The 19,222-nt window shown below is 49.7% G+C and overlaps 1 long non-coding RNA gene across 3 annotated transcripts in view; it reads left to right on the plus strand.

The window, feature by feature from the left end:
- Positions 1-2,123: 2,123 nt before the first annotated feature.
- LOC144733818 (uncharacterized) overlaps positions 2,124-19,222 on the plus strand; it is a 32,224-nt gene continuing 15,125 nt past the window's right edge. Inside the window, exons 1-4 of one of the 3 annotated variants that reach the window (XR_013588407.1) lie at positions 2,124-2,426; positions 6,104-6,144; positions 6,723-6,898; positions 7,553-7,700. This is a non-coding gene — a long non-coding RNA (uncharacterized LOC144733818). The remainder of the gene's footprint in view (positions 2,427-6,103; positions 6,145-6,722; positions 6,899-7,552; positions 7,701-19,222) is intronic. The other 2 variants (XR_013588403.1, XR_013588408.1) reach the window with 2 other exon arrangements.

Here is a 19,222-nt window from a genome sequence, read left to right on the forward strand (position 1 = left end):
ATATCAAACAGAATGTGACAATGAACTCACCTGCGAAATAGCAAACTCAATGTATCCGTGTGCTACCGATTTTGTCTTTATAGTATTCGCTATTCATGGTTTCCTGCTGCAACAAAAACACGTTATAGCAATTGTTTTTACCTTTAGCAGGGTCCAAGATAATGGATGGAGTGATGATGCAGTGGTTCATGCACTGCCCCATCTGAGTGTGATTCCTGGCCATGGCTGACATCGGTGACAAGTGACATTTGAACAGATCCTGTACCCCCCCAACCCATACCGAGCAGCATGGTAAAGTATGGTCGAACAACCCAAATGACCGACACGGTGTGTGGAGGCCCTTGTACAGCAGTGGACTGGCAAATGAGCTGTAATGTTTGCATTTGTATATGAAAGCGTATTTTGCCATAAACTGAAAAATCTGAGTCTTGCTGCTCCAAACGATCATGGGGTGAAATTCCATTCTGTATGCAGCTCTCAGCAAGGTGGTCAATATTCCACATTCCTTTGGGAGGGGGAACTCTATGGAACCACCACTTCTGCATTTCCACACAGTGGATTTTATTTTATAAACTCCCGACCTTCAGTGTAGCATTCTAGCACAATGTCAGCAACGGTTTGTCCAGAATTACCAGTAAGCCAGGGCCAATCTGGTTTCCTGTACCATGTTCAATGGTCCATCCGTTTAAGTGTAAACCTTAGATTCATCCATTCCATCAAATGCAGTATTGTAATTGGTATCTATCAGATACAATGCAATGCAATTCAACCACATCCCAATACTCTGTAAGGAAAAAAAATGGCATATTTTATCGAGGCAGTCTATAAAAACTAAAACTATAAACTTTATTTTACCAGGTGAGGCCCACTGAGCTATGTAGCTCTTTTTCAGAAGAGACCTGGCTCAGGTGTTTCACAATATTACGTGTTACTCTTGTTCAAGATAAATACAATTACAAGATGTTACCTCAAGTGTCTGGGATGGTTGCCCTGTATGCTGTCGATTGGCTGCGGTTTGTTATGATTTTATCCATCAGTGTTCAATACTCACGTGGGTCTCTTTCCTTTGACATATGATGGTGCTGTTTGTTGCTGGACGCTTGGCGTTTTTAGGACTCTGCACAGATCAACTTGAATATTTTGATTGTGTGGAATACCCTCCATATTTGCAATTAATCAATTACACTAATATTAGATTCTCAAGATTACAATTTAACCGCACTGTATAGCAGCACTTTCCAATTTGTTTCCAATATGACCCTATTTTAATACAAAATTAATCTTAAACTCACAATAACCAATAATAAAAAAAACATTTCAAGTGACAGGATATTATGTACGTTCATTTTATTTCGGTATTGCAGAACAACAAATGTGAAAATTTTGGATAAAGAAATGATGAAGCAATAATTTGGACTCAGCAGGTTAAGTGGGCTTGAGGCATGCGACACAGTTTCTTAAAATCTTGCGGTGTGGGTGACATTGCACATCCCACCTTCTTCAGCTGTCACATCCAAAGTCAGTGTGCTCACTCACGTGTACACTACATACTTGCAAAAGGCGGATTTTTTTCTTTTCCGTGAGAAAAAACTTGTCACGTGACATTTCAATGAGTTTCGTTTCAGCTGCGGTCACATCCATTGTTTTAGGCTGGGCATTGAAATGATTTTTGTACCCAATCACACCTTTTCACGTCAAAATCATGGAAATTGGTTGCGAAGTGTGCTTCCAGGCAGCTGAGGTGGTCAGTCTTCGCCCAAGTGGGGGCACGGGTCAATTTCGTCGTCTGAAAAAAACTTTGAAAATTGAGTGGAGCCGGCAGCTCAACTTCAACAAACTCATCTTCCACACACTATCTCTCACGGATGCTGTGATTTGATCGCTCATTTGTATATTTGTGGATTCATTGCATATTTGCATTCACGTCGTTTCGTTTCCCAAACACAGGCGCGTCTCGCTTAACGAGCGTTCTTCTTCACTAGAATCTGCTAGAACGCGCAATTTGAATTTAGCCCAATTTGTTCGCAACACGAGAAAATGTTCCCGAAACAAGCGGAGACCGATCAATCAAACGCGTCCCGTGTTGGCAAGGGGAGCTACGCGACAACGAAGTGATCGTCGTAAGGCGGTGCCCTGCGCACGCCGCCTGAGCACGTGACCCAGGTGGGGGCCACGTGGTGGTAGCAGCACTGTCATGGCGGCGCGTGGGGAGCGACTCGCGACTCCCGCTCACGGCCAACACCGGTGGCGATTGTACGAAGTGGTCATGGGACACTCCGAGATCGACTCTGCATCAAATGAGTACGGCCTGTAAACATCGCCACCGGGGAGGCAAAGGCGGCCGGGCGTGGCGTTAGCCACCACACCCACCCACCCACACCCGAGGATCGGCGGGCAGGGCCGCCATCGCAAACCAACAGCGGTGGGTAAGTGAGCTCTTTACTAATATTATTGTTACATTTATATATTATATCAGGTATGTAGTTTCTTCTTTTCGTTGTGCCCGACGCTTAAGGGCTAACTTTTTGGTAGCGGCAAGTTTGAGTAAAATTCACGTGTACAATATTTTGGCGGGAAAACTACTACTGTACTAACATTCGTGGAAATATCACATAATTTATTTGTGCGTTACCCCCCCCCCCCCTCCTAGAGGTTCACTCAACGTTTATTTTGCAAAATGAGCACTTTTCTCTCTCTCGAAAAAAGTGGTAAGCATTTAAAAGTAAAACTTAACCAAGTCGTCAATTTAAGTGTCGTTTGCATATTTTTGTTCGTATGTTTGATTATATTCTGTCTAGATTCGTTTAAAAATAATGGAACTACGAGACGTCCAGTTTGCAATCAGCTGCCTGCTCTACCCTCCCCTCCGTGCTGATATTTATTTTCAGAGCGTGACTTATGGCATTCAAAATGGTAAAATAAAGTGCCCAATATAATGTGGGTCTAAAGCCTTCCAAATATTTCACTTTAAACTATATACATGTATTAGCGAATGTCCAAAATATAAACTGCCTCGTGTTAACCTCCCCATTGTGTTGTCATCCTCGCGTCCGTCGGGCAAATATTTACCCGATTGTCCTCAGAGTAGTGGTTCTCAACCTTCTCTGGCTACTACTAGTCTTCTTGTAGAAGTGTTTCAACCGATTACCCTCACTTGCCTGACCCATCATGGCTCTGAGAAATACATGTTTGACTAATGGACCTCGATATGTTAACCAGTTCTCCATTTTGTGAGGTATTCCTAACTAGCCAGTAACTTGTAAGCGAATACAAAATCAACGACGTCATTTGTTCGCGCTCGCTGGTTACTTTTGGAAACAACATTGTTGATAATTAATGAATTTAGAAAGGTCTTTTATATCGTTCTAAGTTACGATATGGATTTAAATGTTAGCGTCGTAATTTTCAATTGGCAGATTCATACGTGATTATTCACCAGTGACTCATGTATGCTATAATTTCACACATTTATAAATCACCTCACGTACACCCGGTTGCGAACCACTGGCCTAGAGAAGCCATTAGTGACAGACATTACCATCACATCGACAATGAGGATGGCTTTGAGATCATACTCTTAGTTCTTTCGGTAATGTCACGTAGGTAAAAAATGAAATTAAAATTTATAAAAATAAAACAATAAAAATCACGACGTTTCGGAGGCAACACAAGCTTCCGTCTTCAGGTGAAACAGTCACAGCAAAATATCTGTACCTTATATAGTGGTTAAGGGGGGAGGAGCCAGGAAGGGCAGCGGGGGAGGAGGAGTTGTGAAGTGGTCAATTACTGCTTTTGTTATACTGCTGGGTGGGTAAATGAATTAGATACGATTAAGCCGCTCTTTGTTATGCTGTTTGTGCGCAAGTCACTGTGGGATGAATGGACTCGTGGTCAGGGACGTGTTGCGCAAGTAACTGTGGATGTACATAATAGAAAAGGGGCGGAAATGCCCATGTTTATACCAGTGTTGGCTGACAATAAAGAGTACTGTTAAACGTTAGGGATGTTAACACTCGGTGAAGTAAAATAGTGCCTGTCAGATGTGTAATTAAATCTTTTTTGCATGGTTGATAACATCTTTCCAATGATTACTAAGTCTGTACCCATCATCACGGTTGAAATTATGTCTGTGTTTGTATATCTGAATGGCTTCGTGTACAAACCTTTGATGGTAGCCACAAGGCTTGCAGAGCACCTTAGTCTCGGAGAAAACAATCTCATGAGAGCCCACCGAGTTGTAGCAATGATCGGCAACGGCGGACGACTCAATTTTGCCGTGTTTCAAATCTGACTTGTGCTCGCGGACACGATCAAAGACATGATGTTTCGTTTCCCCAATGTAACAGTCACCACAGCTGCAACTCAGTTTATAGACTCCAGGGTATTGCAAGTCAGGGATGACATCCTTCACAGATGGAATTAGATCACGGATTTTATGTACTGTACTGAATCGGACTTGGATCTTATGTTTGTTTAGAATTTTGGAGATATTTTTGGTCACGCCTGCTATGTATGGTAACGTGACAGGCGTGACCAAAAAGATCTCCAAAATTCTAAACAAACATAAGATCCAAGTCCGATTCAGTACAGTACATAAAATCCGTGATCTAATTCCATCTGTGAAGGATGTCATCCCTGACTTGCAATACCCTGGAGTCTATAAACTGAGTTGCAGCTGTGGTGACTGTTATATTGGGGAAACGAAACGTCATGTCTCTGGTCGTGTCCGCGAGCACAAGTCAGATTTGAAACACGGCAAAACTGAGTCGTCCGCCGTTGCCGATCATTGCTACAACTCGGTGGGCTCTCATGAGATTGTTTTCTCCGAGACTAAGGTGCTCTGCAAGCCTTCTGGCTACCATCAAAGGTTCAGATATACAAACACAGACATAATTTCAACCGTGATGATGGGTACAAACTTAGTAATCAACGGAAAGATGTTATCAACCATGCAAAAAAGATTTAATTACACATTTTTAGACCATCTTATCTGACAGGCACTATTTTACTTCACCGAGTGTTAACATCCCTAACGTTTAACAGTACTCTTTATTGTCAGCCAACACTGGTATAAACATGGGCATTTCCGCCCCTTTTCTATTATGTACATCCACAGTTACTTGCGCAACACGTCCCTGACCACGAGTCCATTCATCCCACAGTGACTTGCACACAAACAGCATAACAAAGAGCGGCTTAATCGTATCTAATTCATTTACCCACCCAGCAGTATAACAAAAGCAGTAATTGACCACTTCACAACTCCTCCTCCCCCCTTAACCACTATATAAGGTACAGATATTTTGCTGTGACGGTTTCACCTGAAGACGGAAGCTTGTGTTGCCTCCGAAACGTCGTGATTTTTATTGTTTTATTTTTATTAATTTTAATTTTATTTTTTACCTACGTGACTTTACCGAAAGAACTAATAGTTTGAATCCTTGTAGTCACGAAAGCTTCAAATCTAGATGGCTTTGAGACCCAAGGCTACATGGAATGCACAAATACGTTTAAAATGCCAATGTATTCTTTGCGCGGCATTGACCTGCAAGGCTGTGAGCCTGAAATCGATGAAATGATGCAAAACTATCCCACCCAGTTGGGTCGCATAATTGAAAATGACCCTGAAGAAAAATGCAGTCGTGTATTTTGACGGTACACTATATGAAATGCACAATCGATGATTCATTTAGATGAAGGGTGAGCAGTCAGATTCATTCCCTCACCCATGTTAACAATTTTGGTCTACCACACCGACTACTTGGTCTCATACACATTGCACACCAAATGACTTGGTGTTTCTACGTTGGCAGTGGTACACAAGCACAACAACAAATAAATTGACGCATTCGTCAATAACACTGGCTTTTTTTCAAGATAAAATATCGACGGTAAACCCTCTCAACCCGCAAGGGTTATGTTCTTAAAAACGCTCGCGAATGTAGAAACCTTGTTCAACAGGAAAAATGGGGTTATATTCCTGGCACGAGTGAACATAGGGGGGAATGGTAAAAGTTTAATAACACTGACTGCAATAAATAATAACATGAATGGCAATGTTTTTTTTATTCCCTTTCATGATGATGATTTGATGACAATGGAGATGGTGAGGAATTCAGGTGGACGACTCCTCGGGAGATACAGGTGTTTGATAACAACGCACAGTTATAATTTTAGCACTCGAGAGTATGTCTGTGATGAGGTGACATTTTGGCGTCGACTGTGAGATCCATTAAGAATAAGGCGAATGCAATCAGGGAAAGTGTTGCGGCTAGTGCCCCCAGTGCTATCTTCTCGTATCAAGAACTTATCCAATTTTTCCTGTTGAACAAGATTTCTACATTTGCGAATTCTGGATTCGTGACTTTATAAGACGGCTGTAACCCTCGCGTCGTCAACTGCGAGCCGTTGGGGAGTGTCAGGGAAAAGCTGTCCCAGGTCGTCCAGGAAGCCGTTAACATGACTTTTATGATTTCATGGGTGCCACACATTTCTATTTACAGCGATTTTCAATGTACTGCTGGATCAGGGCTTTCCTACTAGAGCTCCTTCGGATTTCCATAAGTCACACACACACACTCAGACACGCTCCCAACCACATATACTCGCTCACACTCTACACTCTGCAAAACATACAGACTCAGCACGTGGTTTCAACTCAGCACTTGCCCCAACGTAGCATTGAGGATATGGGGGAATTTTTGTGTTTGTTGTTGTTTCAGGACCAGGACCCCCCGGTGACGGGGAGTCTATCTGCACGATCGTCACCGGCGCGTGGAGTCACCGGCTCACCGGCCACTCCCAGAATGCGTGTTGGAAGGGCAGGTGGTGCACAGCGACACGTGATACGTGTGCAGTGGATTCCTAAATATCAGCGTCTTATCTCCACTTACACATGGCAGGTTTTCTCCCGGTTTCCTCCCACATGATGCTAATCTGTGACGAGTAATGGAATTTGTCGTCAAACATCCAAATGTGGCAGCACCCGCCTCACGGTGTCTTCGTTAAATCACTGGCATTGCTGTTACGATGGAGAGTGACGTAGCCGTGGAGACAGGCGTCCTCAACGTATGTTGTTGTCTCGCTACTCCCGGGGGAGGTTGGCTGTTGTTGTGAAGTCGTCCCACCCTGACTGTCCCCGCCCACCAACACCACCTTCCCCACAGTTCCTGCACGAGCTCCCAACACGTGGAGCAAGACGTCGATCATCGTGCTGAACCACGCCTCGCGGCACGACCCAGAAACACACCTATGAACCAGACACGATTCTTAAGTGTCCCAGAGTTGATTTTATGTCACCAGGTGAGGACTCGAGAGAGGAGCTTGGAAGAATTTGCAAGGGTGAAATAGAGCAAGAACAACCGCATCCCGTGAGGAATCAAGAATATTCCATGAACTCCCTGTGGTGGGAGTCTGCTCGGGTAGATCCTGATCCCGCTCCTCCCTCCTGTGCTCCCCCGCTGCAGCTCGATGCGCTGCCACATCGTCCACCCAGCAGCAAATCAATCGGCGAGCGTCTGCTTCTCTCTGTGTCTGACCCCCGCCCCCACAGCGCAGCTGGGGTCTGCACCCAGCTGTGGCGCGGCGAGTGTGGTGGGAACTCAACACCAGCGGGGCCACTCGCCTACCTGGAACTGCGCGCCGGTCCCGGGGCAGCTGGCATGGCTACAATGCAACGCAAACTCGCAGGGAAGAAACAGGTGCGTTTGTGGAGGGGAGTAGAGTAAGATGGAAGGGGAGAGGCAGGGGAGTGTGTGGAGAGGCGTAGAGTGGGATTTCAGAGGAGCGACAGTGAGGGTGTGGAGGGGAGTCCTTTGAAATGAGGGGAGAGACTGGTGAGTTTGTGGAGGGGAGTAGAGTTAGAAGAGAGGGGAGAGACAAGTGAGTTTGTGGAGGGGAGTAGATTTGGATGAGAGGGGGGGGCAGGTGAGTTTGTGGAGGGGATTAGAGTTAGAAGAAAGGGGAGAGAGGCAGGATAGTGTGTGGAGAGGAGTAGAGAGATATGAGCGTGGAGAGACGGGTGAGTTTGTGGAGGGGAGTAGAGTGGGATGAGAGGCAGGTTAGTGTGTGGAAGAAAGTACAGTGGGATGAGAGGAGAGACAGGTCAGTGTGTGGAGGGGAGTCGATTGGGATGAGAGGGGGAAACAGGTGAGTGTGTGGATGGGAGTAGAGTGAGGTGAAAGGGGAGAGGCAGTGGAGTGTGTGAGGGGAGTACTGTGGGATGAGAGGTTAGTGACTGTGAGGTTGTGGAGGTCAGTAGAGTGAGATGAGACGAGAGGTACAGGTGAGTTTGTTTAAGGGAGTAGATTGGGATGAGAGGGGGAGACAGGTGAGTTTGTGGATGGGAGTAAAGTAAGATGGAAGGGGAGAGGCAGGTGAGTGTGTGGAGGATAGTACAGTGAGATGAAAGAGGAGTGACTGGGTGTGTGGATGGGAGAACATTGGGATGAGGGGAGAGACTTGTGAGTGTGGAGCTGAGTAGAGTGGGATGAGATGGGAGAGACACGTGAGTTTGTGGAGGGGAGTAGAGTGGGATGAGAGGGGAGAGACAGGTGAGTGTTTGGATGGGAGTAGAGTGAGATGAAAGAGGAGAGGCAGGTGAGTGTAGCCTAGAGTGAGATGAGAGGGGAGAGACAGGTTAGTGTGGAGGGGAGTACAGTGGGATGAGAGGGGGAGACAGGAGAGTGTGTTGTGAGGAGTAGTGAGATGAAAGGGGCGACACAGGCGAGTGTGTGGAGAGGAGTAGAGTAAGATGGAAGGGGAGAGGCAGGTGAGTGTGGAGGAGAGTCCAGTGGGATGAGAGAGGAGTGACAGTGAGTGTGTGGAGGGGAGAACATTGAGATTAGGGGAGAAACAGGTGAGTGTGTGGAGCGGAGTAGAGTGAGATGAAAGCGGAGAGGCAAGTGAGTGTAGCCTAGAGTGAGATGATAGGGGAGAGACACGTTAGTTTGTGGCGGGGATTACAGTGCGATGAGAGGGGTAGACAGGAGAGTGTGTTGTGAGGAGTAGTGGGATGAGAGGGGAGAGATAGGTGAGTGTGTGGAGAGGAGTACAGTGGATAAGAGGGGACATAGGAAGCCGAGTGTGTGGAGGGGCGTAGAGGCAGATTCGAGTGGAGTGACAGCGAGTGTGTGGAGGGGAGTTCATAGAAATGAGGGGAGAGACTGGTGATTGTGTGGAGGGGACTGCAGTGGTGTGAGTGTGGGGAGAGGAGTAGAATGAGATGAAAGGAGAGACAGCTGAGTGTTGCCTAGATTGAGATGAGAGGGGAGAGAGACAGCTGAGTGTGTGGAGGTCAGTAGAGTGAGATGAGAGGAGAGGTACAGGTGAGTTTGTTTAAGGGAGTAGATTGGGATGAGAGGGGGAGACAGGTGAGTTTGTGGATGGGAGTAAAGTAAGATGGAAGGGGAGAGGCAGGTGAGTGTGTGGAGGAGAGTACAGTGAGATGAAAGAGGAGTGACTGGGTGTGTGGATGGGAGAACATTGGGATGAGGGGAGAGACTTGTGAGTGTGGAGCTGAGTAGAGTGGGATGAGATGGGAGAGACACGTGAGTTTGTGGGGGGGAGTAGAGTGGGATGAGAGGGGAGAGACAGGTGAGTGTTTGGATGGGAGTAGAGTGAGATGAAAGAGGTGAGGCAGGTGAGTGGGGAGGAGAGTCCAGTGGGATGAGAGAGGAGTGATAGTGAGTGTGTGGAGGGGAGAACATTGAGATTAGGGGAGAGACAGGTGAGTGTGTGGAGCGGAGTAGAGTGAGATGAAAGTGGAGAGGCAGGTGAGTGTAGCCTAGAGTGAGATGATAGGGGAGAGACACGTTAGTGTTTGGAGGGGATTACAGTGGGATGAGAGGGGTAGACAAGAGAGTGTGTTGTGAGGAGTAGTGGGATGAGAGGGGAGAGATAGGTGAGTGTGTGGAGAGGAGTAGAGTAAGATGGATGGAGAGAGGCACGTGAGTGTGTGGAGAGGAGTACAGTGGATGAGAGGGGACATAGGAAGCCGAGTGTGTGGAGGGGCGTAGAGGTGGATTCGAGTGGAGTGACAGCGAGTGTGTGGAGGGGAGTTCATAGAAATGAGGGGAGAGACTGGTGATTGTGTGGAGGGGACTGCAGTGGTGTGAGTGTGGGGAGAGGAGTAGAATGAGATGAAAGGAGAGACAGGTGAGTGTTGGCTAGAGTGAGATGAGAGGGGAGAGAGACAGCTGAGTGTGGCCTAAAGTGAGATGAGAGGGGAGAGAGACAGCTGAGTGTGGCCTAGAGTTATATGAAAGGGGGAGACAGGTGAGTGTGTGGATGGGAGTAGAGTGATGTGAAAGGGTAGAGGCAGGGGAGTGGGTGCGGGGAGTACAGTGGGATAAAAGGTTAGTGACTGAGTTTGTGGAGGGGAGTAGAGTGGGATGAGAGGGGAGAGGCAGTTGAGTGTGTGGAGGTCAGTAGAGTGAGATGAGAGGAGAGGTACAGGTGAGTTTGTTGAAGGGAGTAGATTGGGATGAGAGGGGGAGACAGGTGAGTTTGTGGAGTGGAGTAAAGTAAGATGGAAGGGGAGAGGCAGGTGAGTGTGTGGAGGAGAGTACAGTGAGATGAAAGAGGAGTGACTATGTGTGTGGAGGGGAGAACATTGGGATGAGGGGAGAGACTTGTGAGTGTGGAGCTGAGTAGAGTGAGACGAGAGGGGAGAGACGGGTGAGTTTATTGATGGGAGTAGAGTTGGATGAGAGGGTCAGACAGGTGAGTGTGTGGAGAGGAGTAGAGTAAGTTGGAAGGGGAGAGGCAGGGGAGTGTATGGAGGGGGTACAGTGAGATGAGAGGTTAGTGACTGCGTTTGTGGAGGCGAGTAGAGTGGAATGAGAGGGGAGAGGCAGTTTAGTGTGTGGAGGTCAGTAGAATGAGAGGAGAGGGACAGGTGAGTTTGTTGAAGGGAGTCGAGTGGGACGAGAGGAGGTGACAGCTGAGTGTGTGGAGAGGAGTAGAGTAAGATGGAAGGGGAGAGGCAGGGAAGTGTGTGGAGGTGGAGTACAGTGGATGAGAGGGGACAGAGGAAGCAGAGTGTGTGGAGGGGCAGAGAGGGGGATTCGAGAGGAGCGACAGTGAGTGTGTGGAGGGGAGTACATTGAAATGAGGGGAGAGACTGGTGAGTGTCGAGCGGAGTAGAGTGGGATGAGATGGGAGAGACATGTGAGTTTGTGGAGGGGAGTAGAGTGAGATGAGAGGGGAGAGACAGGTGAGTGAGGAGAGGAGTAGAGTGGGATGAAAGAGGAGAGGCAGGTGAGTGTAGCCTAGAGTGAGATGAGAGGGGAGAGACACGTTAGTGTGGAGGGGAGTACAGAGGGATGAGAGGGGGAGACAGGATAGTGTGTTGTGAGGAGTAGTGAGATGAAAGGGGCGACACAGGCGAGTGTGTGGAGAGGAGTAGAGTAAGATGGAAGGGGAGAGGCAGGTGAGTGTGGAGGAGAGTCCAGTGGGATGAGAGAGGAGTGACAGTGAGTGTGTGGAGGGGAGAACATTGAGATTAGGGGAGAAACAGGTGAGTGTGTGGAGCGGAGTAGAGTGAGATGAAAGCGGAGAGGCAAGTGAGTGTAGCCGAGAGTGAGATGATAGGGGAGAGACACGTTAGTTTGTGGAGGGGATTACAGTGGGATGAGAGGGGTAGACAGGAGAGTGTGTTGTGAGGAGTAGTGGGATGAGAGGGGAGAGATAGGTGAGTGTGTGGAGAGGAGTAGAGTAAGATGGATGGAGAGAGGCACGTGAGTGTGTGGAGAGGAGTACAGTGGATGAGAGGGGACATAGGAAGCCGAGTGTGTGGAGGGGCGTAGAGGCAGATTCGAGTGGAGTGACAGCGAGTGTGTGGAGGGGAGTTCATAGAAATGAGGGGAGAGACTGGTGATTGTGTGGAGGGGACTGCAGTGGTGTGAGTGTGGGGAGAGGAGTAGAATGAGATGAAAGGAGAGACAGCTGAGTGTTGGCTAGAGTGAGATGAGAGGGGAGAGAGACAGCTGAGTGTGGCCTAAAGTGAGATGAGAGGGGAGAGAGACAGCTGAGTGTGGCCTAGAGTTATATGAAAGGGGGAGACAGGTGAGTGTGTGGATGGGAGTAGAGTGATGTGAAAGGGTAGAGGCAGGGGAATGGGTGCGGGGAGCACAGTGGGATAAGAGGTTAGTGACTGAGTTTGTGGAGGGGAGTAGAGTGGGATGAGAGGGGAGAGGCAGTTGAGTGTGTGGAGGTCAGTAGAGTGAGATGAGAGGAGAGGTACAGGTGAGTTTGTTGAAGGGAGTAGATTGGGATGAGAGGGGGAGACAGGTGAGTTTGTGGAGGGGAGTAAAGTAAGATGGAAGGGGAGAGGCAGGTGAGTGTGTGGAGGAGAGTACAGTGAGATGAAAGAGGAGTGACTATGTGTGTGGAGGGGAGAACATTGGGATGAGGGGAGAGACTTGTGAGTGTGGAGCTGAGTAGAGTGAGACGAGAGGGGAGAGACGGGTGAGTTTATTCATGGGAGTAGAGTTGGATGAGAGGGTCAGACAGGTGAGTGTGTGGAGAGGAGTAGAGTAAGATGGAAGGGGAGAGGCAGGGAAGTGTGTGGAGGTGGAGTACAGTGGATTTAAGGGGACAGAGGAAGCAGAGTGTGTGGAGGGGCAGAGAGGGGGATTCGAGAGGAGTGACAGTGAGTGTGTGGAGGGGCGTACATTGAAATTAGGGGAGAGACTTGTGAGTGTCGAGCAGAGTAGAGTGGGATGAGATGGGAGAGACACGTGAGTTTGTGGAGGGGAGTAAGAGTGGGATGAGAGGGGAGAGACAGGTGAGTGTGTGGATGGGAGTAGAGTGAGATGAAAGAGGAGAGGCAGGTGAGTGTAGCCTAGAGTGAGATGAGAGGGGAGAGACACGTTAGTGTGGAGGGGAGTACAGAGGGATGAGAGGGGGAGACAGGATAGTGTGTTGTGAGGAGTAGTGAGATGAAAGGGGCGAGACAGGCGAGTGTGTGGAGAGGAGTAGAGTAAGATGGATGGAGAGAGGCACGTGAGTGTGTGGAGAGGAGTACAGTGGATGAGAGGGGACATAGGAAGCCGAGTTTGTGGAGGGGCGTAGAGGCGGATTCGAGTGAAGTGACAGCGAGTGTGTGGAGGGGAGTTCATAGAAATGAGGGGAGAGACTGGTGATTGTGTGGAGGGGACTGCAGTGGTGTGAGTGTGGGGAGAGGAGTAGAATGAGATGAAAGGAGAGACAGCTGAGTGTTGGCTAGAGTGAGATGAGAGGGGAGAGAGACAGCTGAGTGTGGCCTAAAGTGAGATGAGAGGGGAGAGAGACAGCTGAGTGTGGCCTAGAGTTATATGAAAGGGGGAGACAGGTGAGTGTGTGGATGGGAGTAGAGTGATGTGAAAGGGTAGAGGCAGGGGAGTGGATGCGGGGAGTACAGTGGGATAAGAGGTTAGTGACTGAGTTTGTGGAGGGGAGTAGAGTGGGATGAGAGGGGAGAGGCAGTTGAGTGTGTGGAGGTCAGTAGAGTGAGATGAGAGGTACAGGTGAGTTTGTTGAAGGGAGTAGATTGGGATGAGAGGGGGAGACAGGTGACTTTGTGGAGGGGAGTAAAGTAAGATGGAAGGGGAGAGGCAGGTGAGTGTGTGGAGGAGAGTACAGTGAGATGAAAGAGGAGTGACTATGTGTGTGGAGGGGAGAACATTGGGATGAGGGGAGAGACTTGTGAGTGTGGAGCTGAGTAGAGTGAGACAAGAGGGGAGAGACGGGTGAGTTTATTGATGGGAGTAGAGTTGGATGAGAGGGTCAGACAGGTGAGTGTGTGGAGAGGAGTAGAGTAAGTTGGAAGGGGAGAGGCAGGGGAGTGTATGGAGGGGGTACAGTGAGATGAGAGGTTAGTGACTGCGTTTGTGGAGGCGAGTAGAGTGGAATGAGAGGGGAGAGGCAGTTGAGTGTGTGGAGGTCAGTAGAATGAGAGGAGAGGGACAGGTGAGTTTGTTGAAGGGAGTCGAGTGGGACGAGAGGAGGTTACAGCTGAGTGTGTGGAGAGGAATAGAGTAATATGGAAGGGGAGAAGCAGGGAAGTGTGTGGAGGTGGAGTACAGTGGATGAGAGGGGACAGGAAGCAGAGTGTGTGGAGGGACAGAGAGGGGGATTCGAGAGGAGTGACTGAGTGTGTGGAGGGGCGTACATTGAAATTAGGGAAGAGACTTGTGAGTGTCGAGCAGAGTAGAGTGGGATGAGATGGGAGAGACACGTGAGTTTGTGGAGGGGAGTAGAGTGGGATGAGAGGGGAGAGGCAGTTGAGTGTGTGGAGGTCAGTAGAATGAGAGGAGAGGGACAGGTGAGTTTGTTGAAGGGAGTCGAGTGGGACGAGAGGAGGTGACAGCTGAGTGTGTGGAGAGGAGTAGAGTAAGATGGAAGGGGAGAGGCAGGGAAGTGTGTGGAGGTGGAGTACAGTGGATGAGAGGGGACAGAGGAAGCAGAGTGTGTGGAGGGGCAGAGAGGGGGGTTCGAGAGGAGCGACAGTGAATGTGTTGAGGGGAGTACATTGAAATGAGGGGAGAGACTGGTGAGTGTCGAGCGGAGTAGAGTGGGATGAGAGGGGAGAGACAGGTGAGTGTTTGGATGGGAGTAGAGTGAGATGAAAGAGGAGAGGCAGGTGAGTGTGGAGGAGAGTCCAGTGGGATGAGAGAGGAGTGATAGTGAGTGTGTGTAGGGGAGAACCTTGAGATTAGGGGAGAGACAGGTGAATGTGTGAAGCGGAGTAGAGTGAGATGAAAGTGGAGAGGCAGGTGAGTGTAGCCTAGAGTGAGATGATAGGGGAGAGACACGTTAGTGTTTGGAGGGGATTACAGTGGGATGAGAGGGGTAGACAGGAGAGTGTGTTGTGAGGAGTAGTGGGATGAGAGGGGAGAGATAGGTGAGTGTGTGGAGAGGAGTAGAGTAAGATGGATGGAGAGAGGCACGTGAGTGTGGAGAGGAGTACAGTGGATGAGAGGGGACATAGGAAGCCGAGTGTGTGGAGGGGCGTAGAGGTGGATTCGAGTGGAGTGACAGCGAGTGTGTGGAGGGGAGTTCATAGAAATGAGGGGAGAGACTGGTGATTGTGTGGAGGGAACTGCAGTGGTGTGAGTGTGGGGAGAGGAGTAGAATGAGATGAAAGGAGAGACAGCTGAGTGTTGGCGAGAGTGAGATGAGAGGGGAGAGAGACAGCTGAGTGTGGCCTAAAGTGAGATGAGAGGGGAGAGAGACAGCTGAGTGTGGCCTAGAGTTATATGAAAGGGGGAGACAGGTGAGTGTGTGGATAGGAGTAGAGTGATGTGAAAGGGTAGAGGCAGGGGAATGGGTGCGGGTAGCACAGTGGGATAAGAGGTTAGTGACTGAGTTTGTGGAGGGGAGTAGAGTGGGATGAGAGGGGAGAGGCAGTTGAGTGTGTGGAGGTCAGTAGAGTGAGATGAGAGGAGAGGTACAGGTGAGTTTGTTGAAGGGAGTAGATTGGGATGAGAGGGGGAGACAGGTGAGTTTGTGGAGGGGAGTAAAGTAAGATGGAAGGGGAGAGGCAGGTGAGTGTGTGGAGGAGAGTACAGTGAGATGAAAGAGGAGTGACTATGTGTGTGGAGGGGAGAACATTGGGATGAGGGGAGAGATTTGAGAGTGTGGAGCTGAGTAGAGTGAGACGAGAGGGGAGAGACGGGTGAGTTTATTGATGGAAGTAGAGTTGGATGAGAGGGTCAGACAGGTGAGTGTGTGGAGAGGAGTAGAGTAAGTTGAAAGGGGAGAGGCAGGGGAGTGTATGGAGGGGGTACAGTGAGATGACAGGTTAGTGACTGCGTTTGTGGAGGCGAGTAGAGTGGAATGAGAGGGGAGAGGCAGTTGAGTGTGTGGAGGTCAGTATAATGAGAGGAGAGGGACAGGTGAGTTTGTTGAAGGGAGTCGAGTGGGACGAGAGGAGGTGACAGCTGAGTGTGTGGAGAGGAGTAGAGTAAGATGGAAGGGGAGAGGCAGGGAAGTGTGTTGAGGTGGAGTACAGTGGATGAGAGGGGACAGAGGAAGCAGAGTGTGTGGAGGGGCAGAGAGGGGGATTCGAGAGGAGCGACAGTGAGTGTGTGGAGCGGAGTACATTGAAATGAGGGGAGAGACTGGTGAGTGTCGAGCGGAGTAGAGTGGGATGAGATGGGAGAGACATGTGAGTTTGTGGAGGGGAGTAGAGTGGGATGAGAGGGGAGAGACAGGTGAGTGAGGAGAGGAGTAGAGTGGGATGAAAGAGGAGAGGCAGGTGAGTGTAGCCTAGAGTGAGATGAGAGGGGAGAGACACGTTAGTTTGTGGAGGGGATTACAGTGGGATGAGAGGGGTAGACAGGAGAGTGTGTTGTGAGGAGTAGTGGGATGAGAGGGGAGAGATAGGTGAGTGTGTGGAGCGGAGTAGAGTGAGATGGATGGAGAGAGGCACGTGAGTGTGTGGAGAGGAGTACAGTGGATGAGAGGGGACATAGGAAGTCGAGTGTGTGGAGAGGCGTAGAGGCAGATTCGAGTGGAGTGACAGCGAGTGTGTGGAGGGGAGTTCATAGAAATGAGGGGAGAGACTGGTGATTGTGTGGAGGGGACTGCAGTGGTGTGAGTGTGGGGAGAGGAGTAGAATGAGATGAAAGGAGAGACAGCTGAGTGTTGCCTAGATTGAGATGAGAGGGGAGAGAGACAGCTGAGTGTGGAGGTCAGTAGAGTGAGATGAGAGGAGAGGTGCAGGTGAGTTTGTTTAAGGGAGTAGATTGGGATGAGAGGGGGAGACAGGTGAGTTTGTGGATGGGAGTAAAGTAAGATGGAAGGGGAGAGGCAGGTGAGTGTGTGGAGGAGAGTACAGTGAGATGAAAGAGGAGTGACTGGGTGTGTGGATGGGAGAACATTGGGATGAGGTGAGAGACTTGTGAGTGTGGAGCTGAGTAGAGTGGGATAAGATGGGAGAGACACGTGAGTTTGTGGAGGGGAGTAGAGTGGGATGAGAGGGGAGAGACAGGTGAGTGTTTGGATGGGAGTAGAGTGAGATGAAAGAGGAGAGGCAGGTGAGTGTGGAGGAGAGTCCAGTGGGATGAGAGAGGAGTGATAGTGAGTGTGTGTAGGGGAGAACCTTGAGATTAGGGGAGAGACAGGTGAATGTGTGAAGCGGAGTAGAGTGAGATGAAAGTGGAGAGGCAGGTGAGTGTAGCCTAGAGTGAGATGATAGGGGAGAGACACGTTAGTGTTTGGAGGGGATTACAGTGGGATGAGAGGGGTAGACAGGAGAGTGTGTTGTGAGGAGTAGTGGGATGAGAGGGGAGAGATAGGTGAGTGTGTGGAGAGGAGTAGAGTAAGATGGATGGAGAGAGGCACGTGAGTGTGTGGAGAGGAGTACAGTGGATGAGAGGGGACATAGGAAGCCGAGTGTGTGGGGGGGCGTAGAGGTGGATTCGAGTGGAGTGACAGCGAGTGTGTGGAGGGGAGTTCATAGAAATGAGGGGAGAGACTGGTGATTGTGTGGAGGGAATTGCAGTGGTGTGAGTGTGGGGAGAGGAGTAGAATGAGATGAAAGGAGAGACAGCTGAGTGTTGGCTAGAGTGAGATGAGAGGGGAGAGAGACAGCTGAGTGTGGCCTAAAGTGAGATGAGAGGGGAGAGAGACAGCTGAGTGTGGCCTAAAGTTATATGAAAGGGGGAGACAGGTGAGTGTGTGGATGGGAGTAGAGTGATGTGAAAGGGTAGAGGCAGGGGAGTGTGTGCGGCGAGTCCAGTGGGATAAGAGGTTAGTGACTGAGTTTGTAGAGGGGAGTAGAGTGGGATGAGAGGGGAGAGGCAGTTGAGTGTGGAGGTCAGTAGAGTGAGATGAGAGGAGAGGTACAGGTGAGTTTGTTGAAGGGAGTAGATTGGGATGAGAGGGGGAGACAGCTGAGTTTGTGGAGGGGAGTAAAGTAAGATGGAAGGGGAGAGGCAGGTGAGTGTGTGGAGGAGAGTACAGTGAGATGAAAGAGGAGTGACTGGGTGTGTGGAGGGGAGAACATTGGGATGAGGGGAGAGACTTGTGAGTGTGGAGCTGAGTAGAGTGGGATGAGATCGGAGAGACATGTGAGTTTGTGGAGGGGAGTAGAGTGGGATGAGAGGGGAGAGTCAGGTGAGTGGAGAGGAGTAGAGTAAGTTGGAAGTGGAGAGGCAGGTGAGTGTGGAGGGGAGAACATTGGGATTTGGGGAGAAACAAGTGAGTGAGTAGAGCAGAGTCGATTGGGATGAGAGGGGGAAACAGGTGAGTGTGTGGATGGGAGTAGAGTGAGATGAAAGAGGAGAGGCAGGTGAGTGAGGAATACAGTGGGATGAGAGGGGAGTGATGGTGAGTGTGGGGAGGGGAGTAGAGTTAGATGAAAGGGTAGAGACAGGTGAGTGTGTGAAGAGGAGTACAGTGTATGAGAGGGGACAGAGGAAGCAGAGTGTGTGGAGGGGCGTAGAGGGGGTTCGAGAGGAGCTACAGTGAGTGTGTGGTGGGGATTACATTGAAGTGAGTGGAGAGACTAGTGAGTGTGGAGTGTAGTATAGTGAGACGAGATGGGAGAGGCAGTTGAGTGTGGAGGTCAGTCGAGTGAGATGAGAGGAGAGGGACAGGTGAGTTTGTTGAAGGGAGTAGATTGGGATTAGAGGGGGAGACAGGTGAGTGTGGAGGAGAGTCGAGTGAGGTGAAAGGGGAGAGGCAGGGGAGTGTGGGGAAAGGAGTACAGTGGATGAGAGAGGAGTAACAGTGAGTGTGTAGATAGGAGTAGAGTAGGATGGAAGGGGAGAGACTAGTGAGTGTGGGGAGGGGAGTCCAGTGGATGAGAGAGTACAGAGGAAGCGGAGTGTGTGGAGGGGCGTTGAGGGGGATTCAAGAGGAGCGATAGTGAGTGTGTGGAGAGGAGTCCATTGAAATGACGGGAGAGACAGGTGAGTTTGTGGAGGGGAGTTCAGTGGATGAGAGGGGACATAGGAATCCGAGTGTGTGGAGGGGCGTAGAGGGGGATTCGAGAGGAGCGATAGTGAGTGTGTGGAGGGGCATGGACTGGGATGAGAAGGTTGAGAAGGTTGAGAAAGGTGAGTATGTGGAGCGGAGTCGAGTAGGTTGAGAGGGGGAGACAGGTGAGTGTGGAGGGGAGAAGAGTGAGGTGAAAGGGGAGAGTCAGGGGAGTGTGTGGAGGGGAGTACAGTGGGATTCGGTGAAAAACAGGCGAGTGTGGCCTAGAGTGAGATGAGAGGTGAGAGACATGTGA

Source organism: Lampetra planeri, chromosome 48 (genome assembly GCF_965212315.1).
Source record: "Lampetra planeri chromosome 48, kcLamPlan1.2.h2, whole genome shotgun sequence".
NCBI classification, from domain to species: domain Eukaryota; kingdom Metazoa; phylum Chordata; class Hyperoartia; order Petromyzontiformes; family Petromyzontidae; genus Lampetra; species Lampetra planeri.